The sequence below is a fragment of the Trichechus manatus genome, unplaced genomic scaffold (assembly GCF_000243295.1).
Source record: "Trichechus manatus latirostris isolate Lorelei unplaced genomic scaffold, TriManLat1.0 scaffold00113, whole genome shotgun sequence".
Classification (NCBI taxonomy): domain Eukaryota; kingdom Metazoa; phylum Chordata; class Mammalia; order Sirenia; family Trichechidae; genus Trichechus; species Trichechus manatus.
The window spans coordinates 7,262,907-7,274,507 of NW_004444049.1; the positions used below are offsets into that span (position 1 = coordinate 7,262,907).

The 11,601-nt window shown below is 40.9% G+C and overlaps 1 protein-coding gene and 1 long non-coding RNA gene across 9 annotated transcripts in view; both read right to left on the reverse strand.

Annotated features, from left to right (window-relative positions):
• Positions 1 to 11,601, reverse strand: part of MARK2 (microtubule affinity regulating kinase 2) — a 60,388-nt gene that overhangs the window by 44,182 nt on the left and 4,605 nt on the right. Inside the window, exons 1-2 of one of the 8 annotated variants that reach the window (XR_002825220.1) lie at positions 10,506 to 11,595; positions 1,788 to 6,268 (exon numbers count right to left, since the gene is read on the reverse strand). The exons of 6 other annotated variants lie outside the window; for them this stretch is intronic. The gene's annotated coding sequence lies outside the window, so the exon portion shown is untranslated. Of the gene's footprint in view, positions 1 to 1,787; positions 6,269 to 10,505; positions 11,596 to 11,601 lie in introns of those variants that run through there. One more of the 8 variants, XR_002825219.1, reaches the window with a different exon arrangement.
• Positions 1,785 to 7,082, reverse strand: LOC111821879 (uncharacterized). The gene is made up of 2 exons (XR_002825221.1): positions 6,159 to 7,082; positions 1,785 to 6,040 (listed from the first exon to the last, which is right to left on the reverse strand). It is a non-coding gene; the product is annotated as an uncharacterized LOC111821879 (long non-coding RNA).

The window sequence follows — 11,601 nt, forward strand, 5'->3', positions numbered from 1 at the left end:
GTGAGGTATTTACTAATTGGACATCAATTTTAGGTCTCAGGGTTTTGCTTTTTCTAAAAGGGGTTCTTGAAATTCAAGAAGGTGGGAAGAGACTCCGAAGCCAGGATTAAATAATAAGATTTAAAAAAGTTTCCCATAGCTCTTGCATGGGGTGCTCACTACCAGAGAGGCAGGACCAGAGTGCACCTGCCTGCATTCCCACCACTACTGCCACTGTTACAATAGGGCTACAGAGGACAGAAAGAAACATTTGGGGGCAGAGGAGATCATGCATGACTCTAAATCCAATCTGGGAGGCATTTTCTGCCCCACACTGACTGCAAGGTAATTCTAAGAGAATTATCTTCTACTGCCAGACACAACTACAGCCTAGGGCACAGGGCCCTTCACAGCCAAAAAAGTCTGTTCTAACACTGCCACACACTCTGGAGACCACCTGAAACGAGTTACTCAGCATTTCTGGGCCTCTATTTCCTCATCTGTAAACTGGGGAAAATAATATGACTTACTATTGTGAAGATGAATTGAGTTAATGTATGCAAAGCACCTAAAACAAGTGCATGGGACACAGAAAGCACTCAAATGTTGGCTATTGTTATCTCTCTGGCTAAAGAGACACAGCCTCAGAGGTAAATCTCGGCAAGCTTAGCGAGAATGGATAGGGCTCTGTCTATCCTTTAAGTACTCAGCCTATTGTCTGTAAAGATCGGGTTTTCCAGCAACTTGGAACAGAGTAATGTATTTACAGGGCCAACCATTATTGAGTTGTTGCTTTAGCTAACAGAGCAAACAAATCTTTGAAAGCAAAAGTCTTTATTTTCTATACAGACCAGTGACCGAAAAGAGAAAATAGCACATCAAGTTTAACTACGGAATTGAATTCAAAGCCATATGCTTCTTTGAAAAAAAAAAAAAAGTTTTATGGAACTTGCTGAGTGATAGGAAATGAAACTACAAGTCTATATGTAGGCCAAACTGATATGTGTTAAGCACTTGATTAAACAGGTTTTTTGTTTTTTAATGATTCTGATAAGTGATCCTGAGCAAATGACACAAGTTTAAAAAGACTGCTTAAAGCTGGTCCAAGTGACTATTAAGAGGTGGCCAAGGTCTACTATCTGTGGTACTAAGGGAAGCTTTTAAAAGTTAAAGGTGCCACAGAAATTGGAGGACGAGTATAGGCAAAAATAACAAGGTTGAGAATTACAGGGTAGTTTAGAAACTATGTATCTATCACAATTTTACCTGCCTCTCAAAGACTCATCCAGCAGTGACAAAGTTCATCCCATTTCAAATGCATACCAAGTGTGCCTAACTCTTAGAGGAGAAAACCGAAAGGTTGGAGGTTTGAGTCCACCCAGAGACGCCTCAGAACAAAGGCCTGGTTCTGAGAAATCAGTCATTGAAAACCCTATGGAGCACACTTCTGCCATACATGGGATTGCATGAGTTGGAGTCGACTTGACGTCAACTGGTTTTTACTGGATATAAACGTGGAATTTGGTAGGCATGTTTCATTAAGAAACAGGAGTAAAAAAGAAACAGGACAAAATGTGTAGGCTCAGAGGTTCCCATGGAACAGACTACTGCGTGTTTTGGCCTTACTGACTGGACCCTACTAGTCTTCAGCTATTGTAGGTACCAAGGTTCTTCAGAGACAGAGGCTAGGCAAGCTTTGCAGTTTTCAAATTTGGAATTGACCAATAGCCAAGATACAGGGTCAAAAAAAAAAAAACCTAAAAAAAAAAAAACTTTGTCATAATGAAATCCAAGTAAGCAAAATGATCTTTTTAATAGATTAAAAAAAAAAAAAAAAAAAAGGCCATGTCATGTATTAGAAGGAGGAAACAAGCCAAATTTGGTCAAAGTCCCTCAGGTCACTGAGAACCAGCCTCCTCAGCTAGAACTGCAAACCAAGGCAGTGAGTATCTACCTCAGGCCCAGCTAGGGCTAAATAACAAAAAAAAACAAAAACAAAAACAAAAACCCATTGCTGTTAAAGTCAATTCCGACTCATAGTGACCCTATAGGACAGAGTAGAACCGCCCCACTGGGTTTCCAAGGAGTGACTGGTGGATTCGAACTTCCGACCTTTTGGTGAGTAGCCAAGCTCTTAACCACTGCAAGACTACAGCTCCATGGACTAAACAGGGGCTGGGAATTACAAGACAAAGGCTCATTATGAGGTCACAGCAAATAACCAACCAATCAAGGTCAGGGACAATCAACCCTGTATTTGTCAAAAAGGGATTCTCATACTTTTGTCTGGAAATCCTTTACCACTCTTAATTATTAAGTGTCTCAAATAGCTTTTGTTTATGTGCGGTATAGATATTAATACTTCCCGTATTAGAAATTAAAACTGAGAAAATGTTAATTCATTTAAAATATTACTAAATCCATCACAAGTAAACATTATGTAATTTTTATGAAAAATAACTATTTTCCAAAATATCAGCTTAATACATATCATAGTGAAGTCCAAGTAAGCTAATCTTTAAAATGATAAAGTACAAGGCCATAAGAAAATTACAGAAGACTACAACTGAAGAACATTCTATAAAATAACTACAAGTATTCTTCAAAATTGCCAACATCAAGAAAGACTGAGAAACAGTCACAGATTGGAGGAGACTATGGAGACATGACACAATGTGGGATCCTGGGTTGGATCCTAGAGCAAAAAAAACACATTAGTGGAAAAACAGATGAATCTGAATTTCTGTACTTTGGTTAATAGTATTATACCAAGATTAATTCTTAGTTTTGATACATGTTCTATGGTTGTGCAGGATATTGATATAAGGGGATGCTGGGTAAAGAATGTACAGGAACTCTTTGGGCTATTTTTGCAGCTCTTCTGTAAATTTAAAACTATCTCAAAATAAACAATTAAATAAATAAAAAAACTTTTTTTTTTTTTTTAAAGCTCACAATGCTATGTATTAGGAGGTAGAAACAAACCAAATTTGGTAAAAGTCCCTTGGGTCACTGAGGACCAGCTTCCTCAGCTAGAAGGACTGCAAACCAAGGCAGCCAGTGTCTCCCTGAGGCCCAGCCAGGACTAAATAGGGGCCAGGAACTGCAAGACAAAGGTTTCTTATGAAGTCATCAAGGAATCAACCTACCAAACCCAGGGAGAATGAACCCATATTTTGTCTCCAACAGTGATTCTTACACTTTTTGGTTTCAGAAACCCTTTGTATTGCTAAAAATAGAGTCTCCCAAAAGCTGTGTTCATACTCATTATATTTACCAATATTTACTACAGTGGAAATTAAAATTAGAGAAGATTTAAATATGTATTAATTCATTGCAGCCCTGGTGGCACAGTGGTTAAGAGCTTGGCTGCCAACCAAAGGTCAGCAGTTTAAATCTACCAGCTGCTCCTTGGAAACCCTATGGGGCAGTTCTACTCTGTCCTATAACAGGGTCACTATGAGTAGGAATCAACTCAATGGCAATGGTTTTTGGTATTAATTCATTTAAACTCATGCCATGTAATGAGTAACTTATTTTTAATGAAAAAACTGTATTTATCAAACTACAACTTCATATATACCAAAGAAGTCCACCTAACAAAACTGATCTTACATGATCAAAACACAATGCTAGACAAACATAAAAAACAAAAACAAGGACTAACAAACTAAATTTAAAAAAAGAGAAAAAGAATAAAAAAGAAAAATGAGAATAAAAAAAGGAAAAATGAGAAAAATTAGAAGTAAAATAAACAAGCAAAATGAGAAAAAGCCTTAAAAGAATAAAGAAAAAAATAATATACAAACAAATAAAAAAATAAAAAAACAACAAGGCCAATGCTATATGTATCAGAAGAAAATAAGCTAACTTTGGTCAAAGTCCCTCAGGTTACTGAGAACCAGCTTCCTGAACTAGGACAGCAAACCAAAGTATCAAGTACCTTCTTAAAGCCCAGAAAGGGGTGGGAAACTGCAAAACAAAGGCTCCTAATGAAGTCATGGCAAGTAACCAACCAATCAAGATCACAGATAATCAACCCAAGTTTTGTCTGCAACACTGGTTTTCTCACTTTCTGGTCTTACGAATCCTTTACACTCTTAAAAATTACTGAGAACCTCAAAGATCTTTTATGTGGATTATAGTTATTAACAGTTACCTTATTAGAAATTAAATCTTATAATTTTAAAAAGATATTTATTAATTCACTGAAAATAACAATAAGTCATTACAAGTTTATACAAATAATCTATTTTTATATATATATTTTAAAAAACTAGATTTCCAGAACAAAAAGAAATTTCATGAGAAGAGTTGCAGTGTTTTACATTCTTGCACACCTCTTTAATATCTGCTTTAACTGGAAGACAGCTGACTTATTATAACTGCTTCTGCATTCAGTGTATTTCGATATGTTGTTTTGGTTGAAGTAGATGAAGACAATCCGATTTCACACAGACCTATAGGTGGAAAATAAAGTTTAATAATCTTTCAGATGCTGAGGATTTCCTTCTTTGATACTAGACCAAAACTCAACAAATGGTAGTTTTTAAAGATTAGCTGCATCTGGAATCTTATCGATGAACCTTTTGCATACTTTTACATTAAAATCCAGTGGTCATCTTGCACTTTCGGTGGCTCTTCTGCCCACTGGCAATTTGGAAAAGATTCTTCACTGAATTATGCAGAATTTCCAAATATGACATTGTATATCAAAAAATCACATTCATTAATTTTACCACCAATCTTCAAGTATTCTGAAGGTCTCAAGTTCACCGTGACAGCCACAAGTTTTCCAAAATTCTGATTTTTGTTCAAAAACTTGAACTTTATTAACCAGCAAAAGTGTCAGGCTTACTTTGTTAACTTTCAAGAAAATGTTCAAGAAAATCATGGTTTGTCTGTCAGTTGCTCTCTCAAGTAAAAATGATGTTTCATGCTGCTGGTTCCACTCAATCACACAAATGCTCTTCCTCAAGACAATCATTGTACTATAGTTAGTAGCAGTAATATTTCATGGATACCTTCCATTTCATCACTCAGAATATTAAAGAAACATTCATGAGAGAGTTGAGTTTTAATAAAATCAATCGTTTTTAGTGTGTCATCCAGGACATTCTTAAGTGAAATGGCTTTTTTTTAACCACAAGCATGTGGCAAGGAAGGATACGATGACTACAGTACTTAACTGGTGCCACTTCCTTGATTCATGCTATGGTGCCAACAGTGTTCTCTGCCACACTTCTGCACCAACAGCGTGAATGTAAACAAAGTAGTTCCAGGATAAACCAGGAGATTCAAAAAAGTTATTCAACCCTTTGAATATTTATCACCACTTGTTTGCTGCCGAGCATCTACACAGGAGAAAATATTCTTCGAAGAGTAGTTGGTGCTGATACAGCAAGTCCAGCCGCGTCTGTAGATCTGCTCATTTGTAAGGCAAAAGTAAAATTTCTAAACAAGATATTAACTCTGTCTTCATGTTTGCAGCGAAATCTTTAATTTGAGTCAAGGTAACCTTGGAAGTGGCACTGCCCTGATTTTTTCACTGACTTTTCATCCAGCGGGCATTCAGCAATCTGAAGACTTGGCTAGTCTCTCAGCTATTGTGTGGGCTTCTCCAAGCAAAGCGATGTAACAACTTATCCTGTAAGTCAGGGGCTTTTCCATTTCCAGTTTGAAAAGCTGGAACCATTTTTGGTTTTCAAAAGGCTCACAGTGTATACACTTAAAATACTCAATGCCTTTTTCCTTACATTCTGAATGACTGGTCTCCAAATGATGCCACGACTTAACTGGCATCATAATCCTACACAAAGACATTCTGCTCCATGAGACAGAGTAAGGCGCACTGTTAACATCCACATAGCCGAGGGAAGATAGACTTCATCACATTTTCTTTTCTCATTTCTTATTTCAGTTTTCCCCAGCTTCTTTGGAGTAGTCTCCTCCCTTTCACTTCCTGATATGACACCTTCAGTTTATCTTTACACACAGAGGCTGAAGCTGTGGGTTGAGAAGCAAGTCTTCAAATCTCCCTTTTTAAAGCCAACTATCGATCCTTAAACATAAGAGATACAAGTTTTATTTTAGAAAAAAACAGAAAGGCTAAAATAAGTTGCAAATAAAATACAAAAATTTAGAAGTTTTTATCAGTAAATTTTATAATTTGTACTTACTTCTTGTCGTGTTTCCTCACAGATGCCAGGAAAATGCTGGGACTTCAAAATAACAATTTATTGGACAATAATGAAGTTACACAGATGATAGCAGGTAAAACTGGAGACAGCTAGTGAGGGCGTGGTAGAAGTATGGAGAATAAACGGAGTTCACTGAAAACTTCCACATTTGTACCTTAAAGTACTACCTTAAAAATTCTAGACAACACAGTTCACAAGTGCACATTTCATAAGCCAAAAGAGCAATGATGTCATCACACATCATTTAGCCTCTGAAAAACTCACTCTTGTGAAAGAGTAAGAGTGAAAAAGGCAAATAATGTGTGTTAGGATGAAAATAATTCTGACCATATGTACCACCTGAAAGGGCCTTAGGGACATACTTTGAAAACCAAATTCACTGTCCAAAATTAACAAGTGCCTTCCTTCCCAGATCTCTCCCAAGACAGGGTCTGAATATATGGCATTCCTGATAGGTCAAGAGGACACAGCTAAGACCCCATCACCAGAGAAACTGGGATGCTGTCCCTAATAAGCTGTCAGGTTGCCAAACCTGGCTTTACTGAAGAAGGTGGCTCCAGAGACATAAAAAGAAAATGTTTTCTAAAGCAGCAAATCCTTAACTTTACAGAAATCAGGGGAATGGCAGGCAGAAAGAAAGGACAGGGTGGTTCTGGGATTCTATACATGAAGAACATCTCAGACTATCAGAACTCCTCTCCTGAGCCACCCCACAAAGGAGGCACAGAAACAGGTGTGGGCAAGTGGGCAAGCAGATGAAAACCTGAGACGGACAGGAACATAGTCGGTGATAACAGAGTTGAAAGAAACAAAAAACAAAAAAGTAAGTGAGACAAGTTAGCAAACGGGTCAAAAGGAAGAGGAAAACACAGTGAAAAAAGCATTCTCCCAGCGCTGAGGCTCTGTTACCTTTCTCACTGGTCACAGTTTCAATGTGAAAAAACCAGGCAACTTACTTGCGGTTCTGACAAAGCATTCAGGCTCTAAAAGGGGCAAGAGATGAAGATAAAGGAGGTACCCACTGAGACGAGACCAAAATCTCAGCCCAAGACCCAAAGCCTGCAAACGCACAGGAGCAGCTGAGAAGTGACAGTGTCCCTTTCAGGCCTCTCAAAGGGGAGGCTTTCTTCTCACCTCAGAGAAGCCAACAGAGGAACAAGATCGTGCCCTTGAAGGCCCCTCTGCAAGTGAAAAAAGAACCTCAAATCATTTGCTGCTTGATTTCCATCTGGTCTTTACCAGACAAAGAGGGAGGTTTCTCTTGTTATCAAAGGGTAAATACTGTCACTGGTGGGGGAGAGATCTTTGGGAGAACTCCCTACACTTGGTGATGCCTTGCGGAGAGTAACCCTCGGGTTCCTCAACACCCGGACACCAGCACTCAGGAAAGCCCCCACTCTGGTGACTGTGGGTCTGCCTGGCCTTCCAGCCAGCATCCAGACTGCACACCCCCCACCAACAACGTTCACAACATAGGAATACAGGCAATCTCCGAGTTACAAATTTTTGTTCCTCAGTCTGTCTTTAAGCTGAATTGGTACCAAGTCGGAACAGTCAGGAACAGTTAGGTACGGTTTGTGTCTATCGTCAGTCAAATGTTTGTCTTAGTATACAGTACGCAGTGTGCCCTTCTATGCATAAAAAACATTAAAGAAACACTTCCAGATAAACAAAAACATCTTTAACATAATACAGTAATAATAATAATGTCCGATGTCTCTTGCAATATAGCGCCCATTTGTTATTACTAACCACTGTATGTACCTTGAATTTTTAATAGCCTTTATGGGGTTGCTTCATAACTATGGGTTGTACTTAAGTCTGACGTTAGTAACCCGGGGATTGACTATATCAGCAGGCAGCAGGTGGTGTGTTTTTCCTTTACTCAATAAAACTTCCTAATATTGATGTCTTGTAAATAAATGAACCGTTATTAAAAAAAAAAAACAAAAAACAAGTGCTCTCAAGCTGTGCATGAATCTCTCCAACAGCTTTCTATTTCCTTTCAGATACGTGACTAGTAAACAAACAAATAAAAAAAAATCCAGAAACACTAGAAAAGGTACCTATGGGACCCCAATGGCTGGAAGAGGTCAGGGAAAACAATACTCTTTCCACTGATTTCAGAGAAACTGTAAGCTGCACCCCTTATACTGACCTGGAATTGTGTGGTGCTTAGAGAAATTCTCTAAGTCGCTCAACTGGCACAATGATGACAAGGATGATTACATCCTGCACTTACTACTCGCCAGGCACTACTCTAAGTGCTTTGTATTAACTCTTTTAATCCTCACAACAACTATAGCTGTAAGAGAGACACTATTATCACCCCCATTTTACAGATGAACAGTCACAGAGGATTAAGTAAGCCCAAGGTCACAGTAGAGGCAGAGCCAGGATTCCAATACCGGGACTCTAGTTGCAGAGGATGCTTTTAACCACAAGGCCTTACTGGAAGTCAAAAAAGGCTGGGATCTCCTCTCAACCCTGCCATAAGCTCAACTCAATGAGAATGCTATGCTAGACCAAGCTGGTCTAAGAGGCCCCACTTCCTGTGACTGAAGAAACCAGTAATTCAAACTTCTGTGGGCAAAAAGACAAAACAATAAGCCACAAGTGTCTTGACACCACATGCAAAGATGGCCATCTGTGGAGGGAAGGTGGGGCAGTGCTGGCGTAAGAGAAGCCAGCAGACTCTCTGAAGAGGTGGAGGAAAAGGGAGGCGCCCCTGCATGTGGGATATCAGTAACCAAACACAACCCCCAGCAAAATGGTACTCAGGAGAAGTGAGGAGCAGGTCACGGTGGCAGCAGCAGGAACAGCCTACCCAAAGCTTCACTCACTACCAAACTTTCACCTTAAGAGTTTTCTGCTGAGTGGAGAGACTAGGAAAATGACCTGGCTACATTAGCCGCACTGATGGCTACAGGAGTCTCAGAGTCCTGCCATGTCTTAATCCCTGAGAAACAGACCCACCACTGTTGTTCAGGGAACTGATACCCCCACCTTTCCTCAGGTACTTCAATCAGGGACAAACTCAAACTGTTCCAGGGAGGACCACCTGCAGAGTTTCCAGGGACCAAACACTATTCTCCCCACCCCTTCCCCCAGGCCTGGAGAGACTGCCCCACTGCACTGAACCAAAAGGCCTGGGGCCCTGCTCAATTTAGCAGCCAGGAGTCAGGATCCCCAGTTCCCTTTCAGACCCACAAATGGGGAGCTGCCTGCAGACTCAGCCCCTTCTCCTGGCCAGACTGTGAACTTGGAAGGGGGCTCAAGAAAAAGAGGTGTTTTAGAGCTTCAATCAAACGGTATGCAAACAGCCAAAGTTGCTTTGAGGTTCAGCGTGGGGTGTAGAAAGACCACTCAATGGAGAGACCCATTCAGGATTTGGGGGGCGGGGGTTGTTTACAGACCTCTTCCAAGCTCATGCCTCAATAAGCACAGCCCCAGAGGAGGCAGACCTTTGTATTGCCAGCTTCCCAAAGAGCAGAGGAAAACAGGCCACAGGGGCTCAAAACCAGCTTGACTGGTTCTTAAGAGAAGCCACTGGTCTGCTCCGCCTTCCTTTTGTTAAAAAGTAAAAGGCCAAAAAGGTGGCTTGGAGCCAGTCATTGAACACGCCCCTCCTCTCTTTCACCCCCACAGTCCCACGGGATTCACCTAGCCACCAATTACCAGTGTCCCTCGTACCGTCTTTCCTACCAAACCTTGTGAGGATATGGCTTTCTAAGACTAAAATTAATCATTTCGTGCTCAACAGGGAACTACATTTATTTTTGCCCCTTTTTGCTCACTGTCCAATGTGAAATCTAAGGAATAATTGGAAGTAGGCGGAAATGAGCGCCAACCCGAAGACAGACATCTGTGGAAAGAACTCGCCACAGGGACTGAGAAACTTCAAACACTCTAGGCAAAAACAGACATTCGAATAAAGCGATCTACACCAAAAGGAGGAGCTGGTCTGGTGGCAAGAGGAGGATCTGGGAGTTAAGACTCCTTAGATCCCGCCTCCTCTGACAGATAGCTGGAAACCAAGAGTCCGGATTCTCCCTCGGTGTTGTTTCAGAATCAGATGTACCATCTTCACATCTGAAAGATGAGTAATGACAGTCATTGGCCTACGCCAAAAAGGCTGTAGTGGGGTAGTGACATTCTGCTCCCAGAGTTAGAGCTTTCCGAGTTAACACGAGGATAGACTTTGCCTCATCCCATGCCAGAAGTAGGAATTGGGTGATTTCTTCCCCCACAAGGTTTGAAAACGCTTACTCTTCCTTGTGCTGAGAAAGAAGGGGAAAATACATAGATAACACTTCAGTGACTCACCCATGTTTGATGAAGGCTGGGAGAAAGCCTGGAGATCGTTAGCTTCAAGTGCAAAATTCACAAATACTGGAATCTCCCCCAACAAGGGAAGGAAATTCAGCCATTGATCTGGCTTGTCATTTTGCTGAACTTCAGATGAACGAGGAAGACCCAGGTTTAGACTCCACCTGCCCTTCCTATATCCCTCTCAATTTTTGCTCTGATGGGAAAGCAGCAAACCTGGTAGCACCACGACAGCTGAAACAGAATCAAACCCTTTCCATACCTCCTTCGCAACCAGAGGTCTCATACCCACAGTCTACAACTTAACCAAGCAGAGGGAGTCGGGGCTGGGTCCTGGTTACCACAGGAAAGCTCATCAGGAGGTCTCAGGGAAGAAGAAAGAACAGGCCTCCCCCTCCTCCTCACCATTTCCATCTGCTGAGGTTACTTCACTCCAGTCCATTAATGGGCTTCAAAGTGCTCTTCGGGGGAGTCCATTTAGCAGAGCTGTTATCATGGGGCCAAAGGTGGCACCCGGCCCCCACCCTGCTTGTTGATAATGGGCCACAAAGTCTGAGGCTTAGCTGCACTCTAGGCATAAAATATTCATTCAAGTCGACATAATACATGGAAGCTCCTGGGAGAAGAGAAATGCCAGCCAGGTGGCTAAGTGCTCAATGGGAAAGAGTTCACAAAGGCCTGAGTTAGTCCTGGTCAAATGCTCACTGAGAACTGGGTAGTTCTGTCCAAAGAGGAAAGTCTAGTCTGAGAAGTTTTTGATCCCCAAGAGGTCGAACCATGCAAACCTCTTGGGCAAACAAATTTTCAATCTTTTCCTACCTCATCGGCAACAACTCTGCTTAAGACATTTGTGCTGATAAAAAGTCTCCAGCCCAATCTTTGAAAAGATTCAGCTATCCCTGTGCAAGGCTGATTTGAACCTGAAGCAGCTCAAGTTTCAACAACTGCCTTGTATCTGTCAGTTTTAGCTACTTCCCAAAGTCCACAGATTAGTGAGAAATTATTACAATTTACTAGGTATTTTTCCATAGTTACTTTTACTGGGTTCAAAGGTTATGACATGGCAACTCTATGAACCCTAAACCCCTCAAAA